Here is a 23867-nt window from a genome sequence, read left to right as displayed (position 1 = left end):
ACTTGCATAATCTAGAAAACTGGATTTAAACTTCAATAAATTTGCCAGCTATAGTACAATGATTCTCCAGCTTTCAATACTAAAAGGCCCCTGGTGAGATACATGGTTTGCAAAACATTCTGTGACTGCTCTATTAGAGTATTTTAATGGACAGTGACTGCTCTATTAGAGAGTTTCGATCGTTTTAGCGGAACAATGCGGAGGGTCCAACAATGTTACAAAGAAGCATCATGCTGTAAAATCTAACCCGTATATTGACATGATAGCCTTCATCAGGTATTTTCCGTTGGTCATTTCCGTTCCCGCTTTCCGTTCCGTTCCCGTTTACCTAGAATTCTACTTATCCGTCTTCAGTAGTTTCTTCAGTAGTTAAAATAAAGTTGAACATGGCATTTGTGGTTCCTCAACTATAAATAGGTACACTTAGTTATATCGGTATATCGGATCAGTATCGGTGTTCAGACTCAGTGGAGTACAACATAACAGTCGGCCCTCGGCCATTTTCCGACCAAGTGATGCTGTTGACTGATAAATGTAGTGGTTGGTCGGCCATTTGTGCCGATCAAATTTTTTACAACTGTAATTCTTTATTATTAGTCTTTATAACATGTAATATTACAGTTCTTATTATTGTCGTATCGTTAACTTTCCTTACCGAAGCTATTTAATCACTACGTGAAGTCTCGATATCGTTGAAACATCGACTCGATGCGCATGCGTAAGCTAGAGCACTGCACCTCGTATTTACCCAAATTATTGATTGTGGGTTACTGTCGATGTTGTGAAGAAGCCATCACTACACTGACTACACGAGTGGTGCCTTCCAAGAGAAGAAAAGAAAGTAATGTTTGCGAAGTGGAGGTACGATATTAAGTATAAGATGGCCATTTCGTGGTTATAATCTGTAGAGATGCAGTGGCTGGAGAAAGTGGAATGAAAGTCACGTGATAAAAGTGCTCTGCACATAAAAAGTTCGAGTTTTGATCTATTGCTATTCACAAGAGAAACTTTAACAATAGCTAGTTGATAATTCAATCTGTGCTGACTCAACACCACTTTTAACAAAGCATTTAGCCTAGCCATAGATAATATATACCTTACCTATTATCTATGGCCTAGCTAAGTCTACAAACTGGCTGTACAATACATTGATTCATAATTTTTTTTTGTAAAATATGTATGCAGCAACACAAATTTTGTACATGTATTACTAATAAATAATTAATTCTCTGTAAAATCCATGTGCATAAAGTTCAGTGATAAGTAGTTGAAAGTGGTCTCAGATTCAATCTCAGAGTGATCCTTTCAAAAATTTCCTGGGGGGCATGCCTCCAGACCCCCTAGAAGGCTTGTGCTTCACACTGTGGGGTGTGCTTCGCACACTAGGATAGGACACCTCTATCTTATGGCCATGCAATTTCAGAAATGGCCAATCAAATTTACTTTTGATTGGCCATTCTGTCCGAGCAATAATTTTCCCTTATATTGTACACTGCTCAGTATATCGGTTTATATCGGATCGGTTCAAAATTTCCCTATCAGTACACTTCTACTCATATCACAGGGGCTGTTCCATTTGCTGTTAAATTTTCCGTCATACCGTATACGACTCACATGAGTAAACCCACAATCAAAATCAAACATGCGGCTAGAATTTGGAAACATGGAGACACAAGTTGCTGTTGTTCATTACTTCATAACAAGTGAGCCACTGTAGTTACAGTGTTCATTTAACCTTCTCCAAGTAGCCCAGTGAACAGATTATTAATGACAGTGTTGTTGTAGGCTATAAGAATTAAATTATTCTACCTAGTGCCACCATGCGGTTCCATATTGTGTAAACACGTATTTCCCAATAATTTTCTGTACGTAGGTTTAAGGGTTAAAATTTATCTATAAATCCGTATACATATTACAGTATGTAGAGTTTTTTTATAATTTTTTAAACCAGGTGCATGCTTGGTTTACTGAAATTGTTTTCATGAAAACCTCTGTGTGTGTGTGTGTGTGTGTGTGTGTGTGTGTGTGTGTGTGTGTGTGTGTGTGTGTGTGTGTGTGTGTGTGTGTGTGTGTGTGTGTGTGTGTGTGTGTGTGTGTGTATGTGTACCTATGTACCTATCTATGTTTGTCCGTACACACCCACGTGAGCAAAATCATTACAGTAATGGTAAAAGCAGCTTTTACGCAAGAAGTAAAGCGAAATGAAGTCTATATTAACTTACGCAAAGAATTGAAGAATTAAAAAAAATTTATGAATTTCAAAATCCAAAAAATTCAATAAAATAATAGTATTGTGCATTATTGTACAACTTAATGAAATAGTAATACATAGTTGGTTAATTCCAGATGAGTTAGCTAGCTGCATGGTGCCTGGTTTTAGAAATAGCACACCAAGTTGTTTAGATCTGATCACATATGTGTGTTTATGTATGTTTTCTGTAAGTTTACACTTTCACTCAGTGACTATCAGAAAAGTATTAAGATAAATCTAGTGTAATGTATTGCTCTGGCAAGATATGATGTGTTGAAATAGTAAAATCGGAAAAAAAATAACCATTCACAATGCCTTTAAAGAACCTTGGTAGTATTCATAAGGTATAACCAAGAGTTAATAATAAGAGAGGAGAGTGTCTAACGCCGTATAGTCCTGTAATAGATGATTGCGCAGAAATTAAATGGCTTTTCCGCATAATGTACAGACTGGCTAGTATATTTTCGCATTTAATCACAAAGGCTATCCCAGACACAAGGGCGTGCGTTCAACTCGATGTTCAAGTTCACCACGAAGAGCATCGCTCTGTTGCGTAAAGAAGTGTGGCTGTTAACCTCGAAGATAACTCTGGGGGAGAGTGTCTGAGAAACCAATAAACACTGAACCAAAGGCGGAGTATTGCTTCAAATTTTCACTGCGTCGCCATGTTACCCTACCTTTGAGCATTCTTCAATTGAAGGAGCACTGTTCCCTGTACATACAGCTCAGTGTTTAGTTCAGTCTTCGAAAATTCTTGAGGATTCATCACGGTGCGGCTAAATTAATTGCGGTAAGGAAACGAACGAACACTAGAACCCTATACGTTACACAGAAAGGAAGCCATTTAACTTCTGCGCAATCATCCAGTACAGGCCTATACAGCGTTAGACACTTTCCTCTCTTATAATTAACTCTTGGTATAACCAATCCCAAAAGTGCTTTCAGTGAGAAATACTTCCAATACGTATGTCACCATGAAAAAAGTTGTTGGTGGAATTTTTGGCTGACTTGCTGATTTACTATTGCCTTCATACGTATAAGCATAGCTTGATATTGGCTAAGGCTGACTATTTAAATGATAATATTTCTCTTCCTCTAATCAGATGACTCAGCTATTTACACGGCTTGTTTGTAGTGTTTTCTATGTTTTGGCTACATACGTGGATGATCTTACAGGTTTTTTGCAATTGAATTCGTCCCGTTTGCTGTAGAGTTCGTCGCCTTTGCAGTATAGTTAGTCGCCTTTGCAGTAGATTTCATCCCATTTGCAATTGAGTTCGTCGGTTTTGCATTATAATTCGTCACACTTGCACAATAATTGGTCTGTAACAAGAGTGGCAGTTGTGGTAAACACAAAAACGAGATGTAGCAGCTGCTTCATGATCTTGTTGAAGTACAACTATTGTAAACAACTCTTTATAAGATGATAATTCTTCTGCTATGGCTTCTTCAGCACCATTCACATCCATGCTTCGCCACTGGCGATGGGTATGGTCACTCATGAACAAGCTAAACTTGACAGACAGTGCATATAACCATCAGTTACACTCCAGTGTCTAAAGTAGTATTCTCCACATATGGTGAAAATGATTCACCATGTGATGAGCACCTGGTTCCTGTAGTCAATGTAATTATGATGAATTCTTTTGCAATTGTGACAAAGTCTAATGCAAAGGCGACTAATTCAGTTGCAAAACTAGTCTATTCAATTGCAAATGGGACAAATTCTACTGCGAAGGTGACGAATCCTATGGGACAAATTCAATTGCAAAACACCTTATCGTCACATTAATGTACTGCACATGCTATCTTTTTTTCCCACCACCCCTACATGAGTACGTATGATAAGTCCAACTTCATAAATATAGTGATGTCTCGTAGAGCTTGAATTGCTCTATAATTTTATAATACATATAGCTGGAACGTGAGTTGGTTCAAATAAATTACAATATCCCATTGCTTTTTTTTGGTTTGATTTCTACACATGTAAAAGCATTAAGTATTCATTTTGTATACTTTTTACGTATGTGCTGGTTATCTGCTACCCATAGACACACTGTAATATACTATACCTGATAAAATCAAATCCCACAATCAAATATCACAAATAGAAAATTATCTCAAAATCTATGTATAACATCCTACCTGACGTTTGAGTTAGTTGATAATTTGTTTCTAACGTTGTCTTAAGCAAACTCGAAGACAGTGACTGAAAACTAATGAATATTTAAATCTGGACACACATTATAAAGTTTAACCCAATACATACAGTCACAGAGAAGGTTGGACACGATATAAGTGCTTATAAAATTTACTACTGTTAATATGTGATGAGGAGTGATAGAAGAAATGTTTAGCTATATCTACACCATGTTACTTTGTGCTTCTTAAGATGAACGGCAAAGTCATATTGCAAGGTGAGTGCGAGTTTCTAATTCTCTGTGAGGCCAAGCTAGTGGCATCCGCTTTTCTTTTTCAATACCCAGGAGGCTATGTTATTTATCCACATTGCTTTCTTCAACAATTATTGTGCTACATAAGGTGTCCCTATAGTATTATACATTAATTCCACCTTCAAACACTTACACACGTGATCACCGTAGATTTCAAGAGTGATTAACGTGCCTGGAGTAGTAGGGTTGAATCGGGTAGACCGGCTGAATAGACTAAACTTGAAGTGCACTCTTGAATGGTGTTGAAAGCTTTAGTGAGCGCTTGATTAAATGTTCAGTACAAAATGTATGTGCTCACGTGTGCATGTCCAACCTCCTCTGTACAAGTCGTATGTACATGTACGCTATGCATACCTGCACAAATATACATGCACACATTTTAAAATATATATCTACCGTGGAATTGTAATTCTAGTTTGGTTATACAACTGTACAGTATGACTAATCTAAATCCCACAATCAAATGTTTTAAGCAGTTGTATATATTGGTTAGTGGCAATGTTGTGTGTACCGAATGGGTATTGTGAAACATGATCTGACCTGCGAAGTCTCATCATGAATTTTTGGAAAGTTTCCTCAGAAACCTGAGGACACTTGTAGAAACACTCCCACAAGATGTGTTTATGTCTGGCTTCCTGAAATTCTGAAAAATGTGTGTTTCTGCTTTTTATGTCTGCGCACCTGCACTTGTGTTACAGGGAACGTTTTTGTTAAGCATGAGCATTCTATAAACCCTGTATTAAATTTTGGTTGGCATACCTGCATTGGCGTGTACCTGGTTTTTAGAAGCAGCTCAACATTAACTTGTATGTAGGTGTGATGCATTTCGAACAGTTTAACTTTTCTGGATTTTCGATTTGCTTATTATTGTTCGCAGAAGGGTTGTGTTGTAATACTGCTTTGCCAAGTATCTTTATGAGTTTCTCTGATGAAGTTATGTTGTACTCAATTAGCCATACACAACAAGCTTTAGAAATAGTTTTATGTAATCCTTGCTGTCTCCTTTTGTATTGTACACATGTATAACTCATACATAATTCATGACCTAAGGTTAGAATAGAAAACCATCAGTGTCTACATATTCTAAGTTCATTTTATTGTTTCTCTGAGAGGAATGTACATAGCTTTGTAAGTTGAGTAGTGTAGGTGATACAACACTGGATGGAAAGATGAGCAAATGACATCAGTTCGTATAGAATCTAGTAAGAAATAATCTACAAGTATTTACGTAAACATTCATAAATTTGTACCAGTGCTATAGTGCATACAGTTGAATCATCATACATCAGGATTAAAAATCCCAGATCATTATAATCAAGAAACTTTATTGCAATCAACTAGATCTTACCATCATTTACACTTCTCAATACCATTTATAAACACTAATTCATATAAATTTAGTTATTTCCCAAGAACAATTGATGAATGGAATCACTTACCCCACCATTTACTTGAGTTGGAATCAGTCGATTTATTTGTAGTTAATGTAATTGCATGTATGTAAGTAGTTAGCTAATCTGTACTTGTGTATTTGATTTTTCTTGGGGCTGGTCCCCCCTTGACATATCAGTGATTACTGGCTGTCCAGTATAATTAAAATAAATAGAATCTTGGCTCGTTGCGTTCACCATGGATTTGTGAGTATAGTTATTGCCCAATATATGTATGTGTGTTTGAGAAGGAAGGCATGTTCACTGATTGATGGTAAATTCATCCATCACAAGCAAATATAATAATGTAACCCAGGAACCTGCTCATGTACAGAGATTTTCAAATTTCCTTAGACAAGTGAAGATACCCTAGTTTTATTGATTGGAGTGTTATTATTCACTCAGTGACTGCTGAGGTGATAAAAACTTGCGTATGTTTGAGGAACTTTATTAACCGTTGCATTTTATATAAATACTATTGTGCATGCAATGATGAATTTGGTCACATTTTATGAATGATGCAGTCATTACCATGTTCCTGTATTATCATTGTGTGTGTGCATGTGCGTGCGTGCATGTTTGTGTGTAAAACAAAATGCCACATGATCTTCAGGCATTGAAATACAACTATGAATTTATTGTTGAGCTGTTATCCCTCTTGGGATCTCTGTAGTCTCGTACCCAGACTGCTTTTTTTCTTGTGTAGGGGTGAGAAAAAAAGTGTCTGATGGATCTCCAATAGCGGTTTTGTGCAACCGAACTCCCACAATCTGGGAGTGTTAAATTGGTGTTGATTTGCCAACTAACAAAGTGAGAATGAAGCGAAACGGTGCATGTATGCTTGGAGTACCAGCTGGTCCTAGCATTGTTCTTTTGTTTGCCTATTATTAATTATCTAGCTACTTCTTTCCATGTCTACAGGGGATGGCCATGGGTGACTCGGCGGCTATGGGCCTACAAGAAGCAATGCATCAAGCTTTGAGTGACATTGGGCTAAATCTGAAGCCAAAACAATTGGAAGCAGTGGTGAAGTTTTGTTCTGGAAACGACATGTTCGTTTCCCTTCCTACTGGGTATGGAAAATCAATCATCTATGCTATTTTACCCAGTGTATTTGATGAAACTTGAGGTAGGTGGACTGGTTGCTGGTATCAATAATGAATTTACTGCTTACTCAATTGTACAGACAGAAAAAGAAGTATAATGGTGTACATTTCCCCTTTATCTGCTATTATGATGGATCAAACAGCAAAATTTCACTCTGCAGGTTTGAGCGTAGACTTTGTTGGTCAATCACAAATGGATAAAGCAGCATGCAAACAGATAGTTAAGGGAGAAACCCAACTGGTGTATGTTAGTCCAGAAAATAGCATTCCTAAATATCGTCAGATGCTTTTGTCACCAGTGTATAAAGGGAACTTGATTGGTATAGCAGTGGATGAAGCTCATTGTGTTAAGACTTGGTAGGTACGTATACACTTATGCACACTCTAGTGTGAATTTGATTTTATCTAGCGATGATGATTTCCGTACTAAATTGGCGAGCTGCGAAGCCTTATTCCAGATCATGTCCATATCTTGGCTCTGACAGCTACTACTACTCACTCTACGAGCTGTGAAGGATCATTTGTACCTGCAGAATCCAGTCATTGTTGGCTTATCACCAAATAGACCAAATATATTTTTTTGTCATACCTGCCATGAAACTGGACGAGTTGAGTGCAGTGATAGCAGGTGATTTGATAAAGATAAAAATGAATTATCCAAAAACTGTAGTACTTTGTGGTAAATATCGGGATTGTTCTAACTTGTATGTAAGGCTGCTATGACATCTAGGCGATGTCAAAACTGAACCAGCAGGGTATCCCAATTTCCTGCAATTCCGTTTGCTAACTATGTATACCAGAGCTTCAACTGTGGCAAAGAAATAGGCTGTATTGGCTGTGTTTACAAAGCAAGGATCAAAATTACGAATAGTGATAGCCACTACAGCATTCAGCATGGGCATTGATTGTCCCGATGTTCACCAGATCATTCATTGGGGATCACCTGGTGACCCTGAACAGTACCTACAAGAGATTGGAAGGGCAAGGCGTGATAGACAATTGTCACGTGCTTTATTAATATGTGGAAGAAAGGGCGGCCGTCACATGCAACAGTCCATGAAGGCATATTATGAGAACAGCAGCAGCTGTCATTGATGTAATTTATTCCAATCATTTATACTTTTTGATGAACCGGACTGTATAAAATGCAAGTGTTGTGACATTTGTAGTACTTTATGTGACTGTGAAGAAGGTTCAAAGCAATAGATAGCATTGTACAGGATTGAAATAATGTAACTGTGTGTTGAAATATTGCATATTAAATTAAAGCATCAAGTTTTGATAAAATCCATGGTTTCAAATATCCAGATAAACACTACTGTAAAATTCTACCAATTTTTGAAAATGACCGGTGTTTTCTCCTTTGTTTAATGTCTAAAACACCTACTTCTTTGAGAACATCCACTATTAACTTGACGTCTTTTTCTAGAGATGGCTTGTTGTGATTACCAGATTCAGCTTGTTCTGTTCTTCAAATAAATTACAGTTCATTTAGCAAGCCAATAGATCTTGCAACACGACTGACAGCATTAACAGGATAGATAATATTACTACTGTCCGATGCATTGGAGCTTAACTTTGTTATCAGCCCCTTAAGGCACCAGTTGAGGTGCTTTAAGTGAAGGTCACATGGTATATTACAGCCTTGCTTTCCAGATGTGTAAATAAAACGAGACCACTTCATCTGTGCTGCTTTGCGATCTGACAACAAAAAGTGGTGCTGGATTAATAGTGTTACAGCCTCTTTGCAATAGTTTCTGTGACCCTTTGCTCAAAAAATCACTAATAAAAATTTCCAGCACAGGAGGACCCTGTCTCCATCTGCTTCTCATATGGAGTCATCAAAGGAATGCCAAATAATGGCCAATGTTAGTAACTCTGTGCCATACAGGTGAATTCTATCATTTTGTGAATTCTTTTTGTCTGGATCAAAATTTGTGAACTTACAAAGTATGGCTCTTGCAAGGTCTTGGACAGTGTCATACTGCTTTTTTTCCATAAGTTTGTTTCCTGCAGCGACAACATGAGCGTGCAACACTATGAGAAGGAAGTCCTCGCATCCCTTCATATTCTTCTCAGGGTCCACTGAAGTTACTACATTTAAGAAGAGCACTTTAAATTGTACCTTTCTCTGTGCTGGAAGACTGAGTAAAAAAGTGTTTCCAAATAGCCTGCAAGGATAAAGCAAGAAATTCAGCTCATTTAGCAGATTGTAATATAAGTACCAACAATGTGCAAGCACTGCAGCAGTGTGTAGTGAATAATACTCTGTATATATATATCTTAAGTAGGCATGCCAATCCTCTACCACTGGTAGCAATCCCTGTAAACGTTCTCGACGTGTTTGGTGGTCCCTTCTAGCAGCAATGCTGCCTCTTGCTCTAGCTGCTGTTAATTGATCACCCCCTAGTAAAGTTTGGTGAAAAAACTTCATCATCATACTCAAAATCAGATTCATCATGGAATAGTGAAAACAATTCTGTCACATGCCTGGACAGCACATACTTGTGAATTTTATCCATTATTTCACGCATTTCCTCAATTCTATTTTCGTTTCTCTGCAACACTCCAAGTGGTACCTACACAAAAAGCAAACTGCATGCACGACACTATTAATACACATGTATAGCATATTATATGTCTGTTAGGTAGTGTTTTGCTTGTCTAAAAATTACAACAATGTCCACTTTATGTATTAATACTTCAGTAACTATTACATATCCTAACCACTTTTGACTTTATTGACGTCTCCTCGATGAAGTTGCTTGGTATGTGAGCCAGCATATCTTGCTTTTGGGTAGAAAACACTTTTATGTGCTAAACCAGAATTCTGCAATTATAAAAACATTAACAACTATGTACATTACAATAAACTAACATATGCCTACTTAGCAATACAACTGCATCACCTAAAAATGACTTTGTGTCTTTCTTGCTTATTAGTAGCTTGTCAATTTCAATAACAGAAGATGTTGCAATGTCAGAAAATGATGATAAATCTATTCTATCATGCACTGCGTACATAATTGAAATTAGGGCTGGGACGAAGCTTGAAATTTATATTCGAACATTCGCTAATAAAATATTCGAAGCTTCGGTGTTGGTATGTTTTCTTGTATTTATGTTTAAGTTTTATCTTTCTAATCCTATTTTGTAAGTTTGTAAGCATTTGGATAATGCATAGCAGCAGTTTTGAATAACGTGATCAAGCGATTGCAAATGGGCGTGTCCGCTATACTGCAATCATGCATAGTTAAATGCCAACTAATAGCTTTAAGGACGTTTTTCATGCATTATCTATCACTTTATAAGGCATTAAAGGCTTCTACCATTGTAGAAAGATAACTTTTCATTGGCTTAAAAATGGGCGTGGCAGGTGACAAGACGAACATTGATCGTGCAAGGTGAATAAGCTGCTGCAATAAAGAACAGAATGTTTATTCGTAATTCTTTTTGTAGGTTATGAGTGCATTACGAAGCTTCGAAGGATAGTTTTATAATTCGAAGTTTGCTTAACCTTCGAACCTACCGAACATTCGAAGCTTTGTCCCAGCCCTAATTGAAATGCATGCATGGAATTAGTTGAATTGCTATGATGGGTAAAAGTTCTTATCTATGTTGTCTCCAACAATTTTGAAACCAGGCCAATTGGTGTTTACAGTACCATTCGGTTGTGTGGATCCTCTGTCCTGTCATATTTCTGACCCTGTTGTAATATTCTCCTGTGGATCTGATGTAGTACCTGGTGGCTGTGGTGGACTATCCTGTGATTTAATGTACTACCAGGTAGCTGTAGTGGTGTACCACTCTGTCATTGTGATGTAGTGTCCCATAGCTGTGATATACTACAATGTGGCTGCCATGGCTGTGGTGTACTACCCAGTGGCTGTGTTGTACTACCCAGTGGCTGTTGTACTACCCCGTGGCTATGTTGTACTACCCTGTGGCTGTGTTGTACTACCCGGTGGCTGTGTTGTACTACCCCGTGGCTGTGTTCTACTACCCTGTGGCAGTGTTGTACTACCCTGTGGCTGTGTTGTACTACCCGGTGGCTGTGTTGTACTACCCCGTGGCTGTGTTGTACTACCCTGTGGCAGTGTTGTACTACCCTGTGGCTGTGTTGTACTACCCTGTGGCTGTGTTGTACTACCCTGTTGCTCAGATATACCATCTTATAGTTCCACTAGTAGCTCTGGTCTGGGTTGTGTTGGTGTACTATCTTGTAGCACCTCTAGAATATTGGCTGTCAACAATAAAGGGTTACATATTGGCTGATCTGCTTCACAATCATTAGATGTATTAATAGGGGTATATGATGGACTGGAAAAAGAGGTCTCACTCCGGAAACTGAATCGGACAAGTTGGGGAAAAATTAGTCTGCACCAATACGATTCAATGAAAAAAATTAACAATAAAATATATAAAGAATGAAATTATTAATTACCAGTGTTGAAGGAACGTATTACATTAACTGATTTTCCACAACAATGGTATTTTATCATTCTCTGTCCATGGTATCAAGGGTGGCCTCATATGACTGGCACAGCATTAACGGTTGCAAACACCTGTATACCTATATATACAATTATAAACATATCAATGTACTGTACTAGCCCACTCATGGTAAGTACACACTTTCTTTAAAGCTCCATTAGCATAGAAAAAAGTGGATAACGTTCTTTGAAGTTGAAGAAAAGCCATTTCTTCAAAAGCATGCATCCAACTGCACAGTTCACAAGGATATATTCTTTAGTTTAAAAAGACTCCAAAATGATGTGAACATAGGCATGTGTAGTTTTAAATCACCCCAGATAGTATCCCAAGAAAACATCTGAGTAGTTCCTCCGTCTTTTTATATTATAGTTCTGAGATTGGTAGAACTCATATGACTGGATTCATTTTTAATACCACTCCCTATTACAGACAAGACATTATCAGGATGAGAATCCACAACAGATTTGGTAAAGGATGGATAACTCTGTCTAGCATACCGCTATGATGTCACTTCATATATGAAATAAAAACTCACAACAAATGACAGAAACCCACTGTACACTGCCGGGAAGCTAAACATCAGAGGTGAGCCAGTAACTGTTATTGAAACTGTTGTTGGCTTAAGAACATATAGTTTATCTTACTTTATGTATCTACATTTAATCAAACTTACAACAAGTGATGGAAAACCACTACACACTCTAGAAAAACTGGACATCATTGAACTTCCACCACCTGTAGTTGTTCTGTGATCAGTGCAACATCTCATACTCTATATATCATTAAAAACATCACATGCAGGTTTTCATGCTTAAAAGTTACTCACAACGAATGTTCTGCTGCTGCGATGCATGTGTTCACTTGTGAGATGATGCCATTGCCTGTAAATTGCTAATGAAAGATGACACTTTAGCTCTGATTTGTTTACTTTCATTCTCAAATCTTATCAAATCTTTTAGTTTCTGCATACACTCATAGCATAATGTTAAATCCATACTAAAATTCTCCAGTCCCCCACAGCCTTCTTGTGCAAAGCATTCTTTTAACTTTTGTACTTCTGCTTGTCACTTTCCACATAGCACTTTCTTCTGAGGAGATTTTCCTTTTGCATTCACTAAACTTGCAAGGCATAAGCAGCAACATTTCTCTATCTAGACTAGTCTCTGCATCCACACCCGCACCACCAGAAGAGTCTATACTTAGAGTGTTACTGTTTGGCCACTGCTCAGTCTGGCACAGACAGAGCCTCACTAGCTGAACACGGTTCGTACTTGTACCACTTCGCTTCATTCTCACTTTGTTAGTTGGCCTTTGTTCCAATTCAATAGCAATTTAACACTCCCAGATTTTGAAAGTTCAGTTGCACAAAACTGTTATTGGAGATCCATCTAACCCTTTTTTTCCCACCCCACACCAAAGGAAAAAAGTAATCTGGGCACAAGACTAGGATCTCTGAGAGAGATAAGCCTGTCAGTAGAGTCAGATCTAGTCAGAAAACTTGATCTGTATTTTAATCATGTTCACTTTTGATACGTGATTGTTTAAAAGTTGTATGTAATATGTGAAGTTTTTATAATTATTTTAAATGTGTTTATGAACTATATCTTTGTTTGTGTAGGAGAATGTTCATACAGTACATGGCTGACAGTATATGTTCAGTAAGAAGTACCTCTTATCTGCCACCAATGTACCAAGAGTCTTGGTCACTGTAAAGTAAGCCGCAAGACTAAACAGGTGTATCTCTTTGTTAGTATTGAAACTGCTTCAATATACGTATAGTCCTAGTTCATGTTACTCAGGAGATGAGTTTGTAAATGACATCATCAGTGAAACATCTAACAAGCTGTATGCGTGCATGTCTGAATCAGTGTGTAGTGTGCATGCGTGTGTGTGTGTGTGTGTTAGTGGGTGGGTGGGTGGGTGGTTGCACACGTGCGTATGCAAAATGTGGGAAGTGAATACTCAACTGCATATTCTTTTCTTGCTTAGAGATTTTAGGTTCAGCCTTCTCTCAGACAGGTTACTATATAGACCTGCCTCAAGAAGATTTGTCTGCACAGGACTCTAGTGCCTTAATGGTATACAAGCATCTCAGTAGTAAAGAAGACAAGAGCCGTTTTAGTATCTTTTGCAAAATTATTACTGCTTTACAATGTCCAACACTGAAAGTCTGACAGCAACTTGTGCTGCAGCCTTTGAGTTATATACCTACGTATCCTAGTAAAGAGAAATAAAAGACTTTGACATACTTAACATAGCTAACAAGCTGAAACAAAAAACTGAGCCAATGAAGAAACAAAATCCCTCCTACTCCAGGATTCCAACTACAGACTACACAATGTCTAGTTGAAAATTAAGTTATCACTAAGTAAAACAACCAAAAGTTGAGAGGCAATTTCTATTTAATATTTCTATAAAGTTACAATAATGCCACAAAACTCAAACCCACAATACATTACAACAGATGGCTATACATTTAGCAGTAGCTATTCAGTATGATTCAAGTGGTACTGATTCATGATTCATATTGACCAGTAGTTGTCTCGTAAAATTTTTGGACAGACATAATTATATGACTTGAATTTCTAAGAAATAATGTTGTATGGTCCTTATCCGTAATGATGTTGAGATTGACAAAATGTCTGTGTTAGTTTTGGGGACTTGGGTGGTTTTGTCACATATTCATCTGCAATAACCAAAATGTACTTTGTTTGCAGCTTTTACCATTGGAAACTGAAGGTAAGAAGGCTACTTAGGCAATGTGAAATAATCCCACCAAACATAAATTTTGTTATGGATACAAAACTGCATAGTCATCTTGTAAGTATGTATCTAAACCAAAACAGCCAAGCTGTAAAAAAAGTGTGCGGCCCTCAAAAAGGCTATGGTGAAAAAAGATGTGAAATCCAAGGTGGCGGCCAAGAAATGGCTGTGATGGTAGGTTAATGGTAAAAATTTTAATAACGACAATTCAAGTGAATTTTTGTGCCACTTGGTCTTGGCAAAAAAATTCACCTAAATTGCCGTTATTAAAATTTTTACCATTAACCTACCATCACAGCCATTTCTTGGCCGCCACCTTGGATTTCACATCTTTTTTCACCATAGCCTTTTTGAGGGCCGCACACTTTTTTTACAGCTTGGCTGTTTTGGTTTAGATTTCATTTCTTTTTGTATTTGCATACCCCAAAGCCGGCCTTTGGGACTTTATAATACATATATTTATCATAGAACTCTTCATGGTGGTTTCTTTGTAACTGAACACTCTACAAGGTGACTTCTTCTTGCTGCTCTCTCTGCAGGGTGAATGTTTGTAGCTGAACAATCTACAAGGTAACTTCTTCTAGCTGATCTATCTACAGGGTGATTTATTTGTAGCTGAACTATCTACAAGGTAACTTCTTTTAGCTGATCTCTCTACAGGGTGATTTGTTTGTACCTGAATTCTGTGCAGGAGATATGTTTGCAGCTGAGTTCTTTACAGAATGGTTTCTTTGTATCTGAACTCTCTACAAGGTAACTTCTTATAACTGATCTTTCTACAGGGCAATTTGTTTGTGGCTGAATTTTCTACTGGGTGATTTCTTTGCAGCTGAAATCTCTACATGGTGGTTTCTTTGTAACTGAACTCTCCACAAGGTAACTTCTTCTAGCTGAACTTTCTAAAGGGTGATTTGTTTGTAGCTGAACTCTCTACAAGGAAACTTATTCTGGCTGATCTCTCTACAGGGAGATTTGTTTGTAGCTGAACTCTCTACAGGTGATTTCTTTGCAGCTGAACTCTCTACATGATGCTTTCTTTGTAGCTGAACTCTCTACAAGGTGACTTCTTCTAGCTGATCTTTCTACAGGGAGATTTATTTGTAGCTGAACTCTCTACATGATGGTTTCTTTGTAACTGAACTCTCTACAAGGTAATTTCTTCTAGCTGATCTCTCTACAAAGTTATTTGTTTGTAGCTGAACTCTCTACAGGTGATTCGTTTGCAGCTGAACTCTCTACATGATGGTTTCTTTGTAGCTGAACTCTCCACACGGTAACTTCTTCTAGCTGATCTCTCTACAGGGAGATTTATTTGTAGCTGAACTCTCTACAGGTGATTTCTTTGCAGCTGAATTCTCTACATGATGGTTCTTTGTAGCTGAACTCTCTACAAGGTGACTTCTTCTAGCTGATCTTTCTACAGGGTGATTTGTTTGAGCTGAACTCTATACAAGGAAACTTCTTCTAGCTGATCTCTCTACAGGGAGATTTATTTGTAGCTGAACTCTCTACAGGTGATTTCTTTGCAGCTGAACTCTCTACATGATGGTTCTTTGTAGCTGAACTCTCTACAAGGTGACTTCTTCTAGCTGATCTTTCTACAGGGTGATTTGTTTGTAGCTGATCTCTCTACAGGGAGAATTGTTTGCAGCTGAACTCTCTACATGATGGTTTCTTTGTAACTGAACTCTCTACAAGGTAATTTCTTCTAGCGGATCTGTCTACAGGGAGATTTGTTTGTAGCTGAACTCTCTACAGGGAGATTTGTTTGCAGCTGAACTCTCTACATGATGGTTTCTTTATAGCTGAACTCTCCACAAGGTAACTTCTTCTAGCTGATCTTTCTAAAGGGTGATTTGTTTGTAGCTGAACTCTCTACAAGGAAACTTATTCTGGCTGATCTCTCTACAGGGAGATTTGTTTGTAGCTAAACTCTCTACAGGTGATTTGTTTGCAGCTGAACTCTCTACATGATCATTTCTTTGTAACTGAACTCTCTACAAGGTGACTTCTTCTAGCTGATCTTTCAAGAGGGTGATTTGTTTGTAGCTGAACTCTCTACAAGGAAATTTCTTCTAGCTGATCTCTCTACAGGGAGATTTGTTTGTAGCTGAACTCTCTACAGGTGGTTTCTTTGCAGCTGAACTCTCTACATGATGCTTTCTTTGTAGCTGAACTCTCTACAAGGTGACTTCTTCTAGCTGATCTTTCTACAGGGAGATTTGTTTGTAGCTAAACTCTCTACATGATGGTTTCTTTGTAACTGAACTCTCTACAAGGTAATTTCTTCTAGCTGATCTCTCTACAGGGAGATTTGTTTTGTAGCTGAACTCTCTACAGGTGATTTGTTTGCAGCTGAACTCTATACAAGGAAACTTCTTCTAGCTGATCTCTCTACAGGGAGATTTGTTTGTAGGTGAACTCTCTACAGGTGATTTCTTTGCAGCTGAACTCTCTATATGATGGTTCTTTGTAGCTGAACTCTCTACAAGGTGACTTCTTCTAGCTGATCTTTCTACAGGGTGATTTGTTTGTAGCTGATCTCTGTACAGGGAGATTTGTTTGCAGCTGAACTCTCTATATGATGGTTTCTTTGTAACTGAACTCTCTACAAGATAATTTCTTCTAGCTGATCTCTCTACAGGGAGATTTGTTTGTAGCTGAACTCTCTACAGGTGATTTGTTTGCAGCTGATCTCTCTACATGATGGTTCTTTGTAGCTGAACTCTCTACAAGGTGACTTCTTCTAGCTGATCTTTCTACAGGGTGATTTGTTTGTAGCTGAACTCTCTACAGGTGATTTGTTTGCAGCTGAACTCTCTACATGATGGTTTCTTTGTAGCTGAACTCTCTACAAGGTAACTGATGTCTCTACAAGGTCACTAGTTTGTAGCTGAACTCTCTACGTGGTGGTTTCTTTGTAACTGAACTCTCTACAAGGTGACTTCTTCTAGCTGATCTTTCAAGAGGGTGATTTGTTTGTAGCTGAACTCTCTACAAGGAAACTTCTTCTAGCTGATCTCTCTACAGGGAGATTTGTTTGTAGCTGAACTCTCTACAGGTGATTTGTTTGCAGCTGAACTCTCTACATGATGGTTTCTTTGTAGCTGAACTCTCCACAAGGTAACTTCTTCTAGCTGATCTTTCTACAGGGTGATTTGTTTGTAGCTGAACTCTCTACATGATGGTTTCTTTGTAACTGAACTCTCTACAAGGTAATTTCTTCTAGCTGATCTCTCTACAGGGAGATTTGTTTGTAGCTGAACTCTCTACAGGTGATTTGTTTGCAGCTGAACTCTCTACATGATGGTTTCTTTGTAGCTGAACTCTCCACAAGGTAACTTCTTCTAGCTGATCTTTCTACAGGGTGATTTGTTTGTAGCTGAACTCTATACAAGGAAACTTCTTCTAGCTGATCTCTCTACAGGGAGATTTGTTTGTAGCTGAACTCTCTACAGGTGATTTCTTTGCAGCTGAACTCTCTACATGATGGTTCTTTGTAGCTGAACTCTCTACAAGGTGACTTCTTCTAGCTGATCTTTCTACAGGGTGATTTGTTTGTAGCTGATCTCTCTACAGGGAGATTTGTTTGCAGCTGAACTCTCTACATGATGGTTTCTTTGTAACTGAACTAGGTGACTCCTTCTAGCTGATCTTTCTACAGGGTGATTTGTTTGTAATTGAACTCTCTACAGGTGATTTTTTTGTAGCTGATTTCTCTACATGATGGTTTCTTTGTAGCTGAACTATCTACAAGGAATCATTTTGTTAACAATTTTGACAGTAATAACCTATGTACTTTTTATTTCCGTTGCCCCTGTTCCAAATGTTTAAACATTCCAGCTCCTACAAACTATTTTATTCTTTAACTTGTACTCTTTATAGCTACCCCTTGTAATTGTTATTTGTAGTTATATAGCTTATTGTAATTTGTAAGTAATTAATTATGGCTACCAGTGCAAGACACTGGTAGACCTTCAGTTCTGTAATTTAATTGTTATAAGCTCTTGAATATTGTTTAATTTTGTTTATTGATCTGTACAGTTCTGTAAAGTATTAATAATAATAATAATAATAAAAAAAATAATAATAACAAGGTAGCTTCTTCTATTGATCTCTCTACAGGGCGATTTGTTTGTAGTTGAACTCTCTACATGGTAGTTTCTTTGCAGCTGAACTCTACAAGGTGATTTCTTCTAGTTGAACTATCTCTTTCCATAGTTGCATGAACTCCCTACAAGGTAACTTCTTCTAGCTGATCTCTCTACAGGGTGAATTGTTTGTAGCTGATCACTCTACAGGGTGAATTGTTTGTAGCTGATCTCTATACAGGTTACCTGTTTCTAGCTGATCTCTTGAATTCTCTTCAGGGTGACTGCTCTATTAGGATGACTGCTCTATTAGAGTATCTTGATCTCGCACTTGCTGCACCAAGTTGGATTTCGTGTTATAACTCCGTGGCTTTAAGTCTGATTCTTCTACACCATTGAAGAGCCTTTCTAAGATGATTACTCCATCTATACAGCGATTTTCAAAGCATTACCCCAAGCGGTTTATCTGGTAGGCGTGGCAAGTAATAGTTTTTTATTAGCTAATCTCGATTGCGTAATTGTTACACACTGTTGGTTTTTTTGTTGTATCTTCCTGGTTTTTAGCTCGATTTCTTTCAAACCACAAAAGGTTTGAGGTTCAATAGTTAACCTATTCACCCACCGATTTTCAGCTTCTTCCCATACGCGGTTTACCCTGTAGGCGTGACAACATATTGGTGTTATTTTTCGTGAATAATCGCTCATAACTCTTTGCCTGTGTATCGTATTCCAACCAAAGTTGGTACAGAGATGCGCCTTTATATCCCCCTTCTGTGTGCCAAATTTCAAGGCGATCGGATATGGCGTTCGCGTTTTATAGCAGTTTTTGTAAGTGTGCGAAAAGAGGAAGAAAAATAAGAAGAAAAAAAAAAAACGAAGAAACTAAGCCAATTTTTGAAGTCGCATATCTCGGGAACGCTTGAAGCGATTTCTCTCAAATTTGGAATGTGGAGTGCTGAAGGTGGAGGGAATGTCCACAGCAAAAATCGTCTTGTTTCATCAAGGCAGCACAGAGCTACGGAGGTGCGAAAATTGCGTTTTCTTCCTTCCTGTCAATATACTCACGGGTGTTGCGCGCCGGCTTCTTGGGCCGCACGACACACTACCGTGTGTCTTGATCTAATCCAAAACAGCCAAGCTGTAAAAAAAGTGTGCGGCCCTCAGAAATGCTATGGTGAAAAAAGATGTGAAATCCAAGGTGGCGGCCAAGAAATGGCTGTTATGGTAGGTTAATGGTAAAAATTTTAATAACGACAATTCAGGTGAATTTTTGTGTCGCTTGGTCTTGGCACAAAATTCACCTGAATTGTCATTATTAAAATTTTTACCATTAACCTACCATCACAGCCATTTCTTGGCCGCCACCTTGGATTTCACATCTTTTTTCACCATAGCCTTTCTGAGGGCCGCACACATTTTTTACAGCTTGGCTGTTTTGGATTAGATTTCATTTCTTTTTGTATTTGTATACCCCAAAGCCGGCCTATGGCCAGCTTTGGGACTTTTTTAACCTATGTTTTTTTTTCTTTACGAGGAAGAAGAAAAGATGAAGTAGATGTACTTTAAGTATTTTATCGGTAAATGTACAAATTATATATATAATACATAATTTGATTACAGAAATCTCCATGGTGGTTTCTTTGTAACTGAACACTCTACAAGCTCTCTACAGGGTGAATTGTTTGTAGCTGAACGATCTACAAGGTAACTTCTTCTAGCTGATCTCTCTACAGGTGATGTGTTTGTAGCTGAATTCTGTACAGGTGATTTGTTTGCAGCTGAGCTCTTTACAGAATGGTTTCTTTGTAGCTGAACTTTCTAAAAGGTAACTTCTTCTAACTGATCTTTCTACAGGGAAATTTGTTTCTTGCAGAATTTTCTACAGGGTGATTTCTTTGCAGCTGAACTCTCTACATGGTGGTTTCTTTGTAGCTGAACTCTCTACAAGGTAATTTCTTCCAGCTGATCTCTCTACAGGGAGATTTGTTTTTAACTGAACTAACTACAAGGTAATTTCTTCTAGCTGATCTCTCTACAGGGTGATTTGTTTGTAGCTGAATTCTGTACAGGTGATTTGTTTGCAGCTGAGCTCTTTACAGAATGGGTTCTTTGTAGCTGAACTCTCTGCAAGGTAATTTCTTCTAGCTGATCTCTCTACAGGGAGATTTGTTTGTAGCTGAACTATCTACAAGGTAATATCTTCTAGCTGATCTCTCTACAGGGTGATTTGTTTGTAGCTGAATTCTGTACAGGTGATTTGTTTGCAGCTGAGCTCTTTACAAAATGGTTTCTTTGTAGCTGAACTCTCTACAAGGTAACTTCTTCTAACTGATCTTTCTACACGGTGATTTGTTTGTAGCTGAACTATCTACAAGGTAATATCTTCTAGCTGATCTCTCTACAGGGTGATTTGTTTGTAGCTGAATTCTGTACAGGTGATTTGTTTGCAGCTGAGCTCTTTACAGAATGGTTTCTTTGTAGCTGAACTCCCTACAAGGTAACTTTTCTAGCTGATGTCTCTACAAGGTCACTAGTTTGTAGCTCAACTCTCTACATGGTGGTTTCTTTGTAACTGAACTTTCTACAAGGTGACTTCTTCTAGCTGATCTTTCTACAGGGTGATTTGTTTGTAGCTGAACTCTCTACAAGGTAACTTCTTCTAGCTGATTTCTCTACAGGGAGATTTGTTCGTAGCTGAACTCTCTACAGGTGATTTGTTTGTAGCTGAACTCTCTACATGATGGTTTCTTTGTAGCTAAACTCTCTACAAGGTAACTTCTTCTAGCTAATCTCTCTACAGGGAGATTTGTTTGTAGCTGAGCTCTCTGCAGGTAATTTGTTTGAAGCTGAACTCTCTAAATGATGGTTTCTTTGTAGCTGAACTCTCTACAAGTTAACTTCTTCTAGCTGATCTCTCTACATGGTGATTTGTTTGTAGCTGAATTCTGTATAGGTGATTTGTTTGCAGCTGAGCTCTTTAAATAATGGTTTCTTTGTAGATGAACTCTCTACAATGTAACTTCTTCTAGCTGATGTCTTTACAGGGTCATTAGTTTGTAGCTGAATTCTCTACATGGTGGTTTCTTTGTAACTGAACTCTCTACAAGGTAACTTTTTCTAGCTGATCTTTCTACAGGGTGATTTGTTTGTAGCTGAATTCTGTACAGGTGATTTGTTTGCAGCTGAGCTCTTTAAAGAATGGTTTCTTTGTAGCTGAACTCTCTACAAGGCAACTTCTTCTAGCTGATGTCTCTACAAGGTCACTAGTTTGTAGCTGAGCTCTCTACATGGTGGTTTCTTTGTAACTGAACACTCTGCAAGGTGATCTCTTCTAGCTGATCTTTCTACATGGTGATTTGTTTGAAGCTGAACTCTCTATAAGGTAACTTCTTCTATCTAATCTCTCTACAGGGAGATTTGTTTGTAGCTGAACTCTCTACATGATGGTTTCTTTGTAGCTGAACTCTCTGCAAGGTAACTTCTTCTATTGATCTCTCCACAGGGCGATTTGTTTGTAGCTGAACTCTCTACATGGTGGTTACTTTGTAGCTGAACTCTACAAGGTGATTTCTTCTAGCTGAACTATCTCTTTCCATAGTTGCGTGAACTCCCTACAAGGTAACTTCTTCTAGCTGATCTCTCTACAGGGTGACTTGTGTGTAGCTGATCTCTATACAGGTTTCTTGTTTCTAGCTGATATCTTGAATTCTCTTCAGGGTGATTGCTCTATTAGGATGACTGCTCTATTAGAGTATCTCAATCTCGCACTTGCTGCACCAAGTAGGATTTCGTGTTATAACTCCGTGGCTTTAAGTCTGATTCTTCTACACCATTGATGAGCCTTTCTAAGATGATTACTCCATCTGTACAACGATTTTCAAAGCATTACCCCAAGCGGTTTATCTGGTAGACGTGGCAAGCAGTCGTTTTTTTATTAGCTAATCTCGATTGCGTAATTGTTACACACTGTTAGTTTTTTCGTTGTATCTTCCTGTTTTTTTAGCTAGATTTCTTTCAAACCACAAAAGGTTTGAGGTTCAAAAGTTAACCTATTCACCCACCGATTTTCAGCTTCTTCCCATACGCGGTTTACCCTGTAGGCGTGACAACATATTGGTGTTATTTTTCGTGAATAATCGCTCATAACTCTTTGCCTGTTTATTGTATTCCAGCCACAGTTGGTACCGAGATGCGCGTTTATGCTCCCCTTCTGTGTGCCAAATTTTAAGGCAATCGGATATGGCGTTCACGTTTCATAGCAGTTTTTGTAAGTGTGCGACAAGAAAAAGAAAAATAAGAAGAAGAAAAAAACGAAGAAACTGATGCAATTTTTGAAGTTGCATATCTCGGGAACGCACGAAGCGATTTCGCTCAAATTTGGAATGTGGAGTGCTGCAGTTGGAGGGCATGTCCACAGCAAAAATCGTCTTGTTTCATCAAGGGAGCACAGAGCTACGGAGGTGCGAAAATTGCATTTTCTTTCTTCCTATCAATATACTCACGGGTGTTACGCGCCGGCTTCTTGGGCCGCACTACACACTACCGTGTGTCTTGATGCCTCACTTTGCCCCTTGCTGCAGTATCAAAACTATCTACAGGGAGACTTTTTTATACCTGAACTTTCAACAGGGTGATTTGTTTGTAGCTGAACTTTCTACAGGGTAATCTGATCTCCCTACAGTGGGTGATTTGTTTTTAACTGATATCTCTACAGGTAGATTTGTTTGTAAGTGAACTCTTTGCAAGGTGATTTGTTTGTAGCTGATTTTTCTACAGGGTAATTTGTTTGTTTGTTTGTATAGCTTAACTTTCTACAAGGTGATTTATTGTAGCTGAACTCTCTACAGGGTGATGTGTTTTTAGCTGATCTCTCTACAGGGTGATTTGGTTGTAGCTGATCTCTCTACAGGGTGATTTGTTTGTAGCTGATCTCTGTAGCTGATCTCTGTACAGGGTGATTTGGTTGTAGCCGATCTCTCTACAATGGGTGATTTGTTTGTAACTGAAATCTCTACAGGCTGATTTGTTTGCAGCTGAAGTCTCTACAAGGTGTTTTGTTTGTAGCTGATCTCTCTACAGGATGGTTTCTTTGTCACTGAACTCTCTACAAGGTGACTTGCTTCTAGCTGATCTCTCTACAAGGTGACCTCCTCTAGCTAATCTCTCTACAGGTTGATTTGTTTGTAGCCGAACTCTCTACAGGGTGATTTACTTGTAACTGAATTCCCTATATTGTGTCTAGTTTCTAGCTGATCTATCTACAGGGTGATTTGTTTTTA

At 38.2% G+C, this 23867-nt stretch overlaps 3 long non-coding RNA genes across 7 annotated transcripts in view; 2 read left to right on the top strand and 1 right to left on the bottom strand.

The window, feature by feature from the left end:
• The window catches only part of LOC136247208 (uncharacterized), a 49070-nt gene extending 35447 nt beyond the window's left edge, over window positions 1-13623 (top strand). For both annotated transcript variants that reach the window (XR_010697192.1, XR_010697191.1), the window contains 2 exons: window positions 12164-12319; window positions 13353-13623. This is a non-coding gene — a long non-coding RNA (uncharacterized lncRNA). The remainder of the gene's footprint in view (window positions 1-12163; window positions 12320-13352) is intronic.
• LOC136247206 (uncharacterized) overlaps window positions 1-23867 on the bottom strand; it is a 54280-nt gene that overhangs the window by 11131 nt on the left and 19282 nt on the right. The gene's annotated exons all lie outside the window — the stretch shown is intronic.
• LOC136247209 (uncharacterized) lies at window positions 6738-9301 on the top strand. 3 transcript variants are annotated; one of them, XR_010697193.1, is made up of 3 exons: window positions 6738-6944; window positions 7056-7263; window positions 7321-9301. It is a non-coding gene; the product is annotated as an uncharacterized lncRNA (long non-coding RNA). The 3 variants fall into 3 exon arrangements; XR_010697195.1 differs by having other exon boundaries at window positions 6738-7263; window positions 7321-7597; window positions 7650-9301; XR_010697194.1 differs by having other exon boundaries at window positions 6738-7263; window positions 7321-7601; window positions 7650-9301.

This window comes from Dysidea avara, chromosome 2 (genome assembly GCF_963678975.1).
Source record: "Dysidea avara chromosome 2, odDysAvar1.4, whole genome shotgun sequence".
Classification (NCBI taxonomy): domain Eukaryota; kingdom Metazoa; phylum Porifera; class Demospongiae; order Dictyoceratida; family Dysideidae; genus Dysidea; species Dysidea avara.
This window is presented reverse-complemented; position numbering and strand designations above follow the sequence as displayed.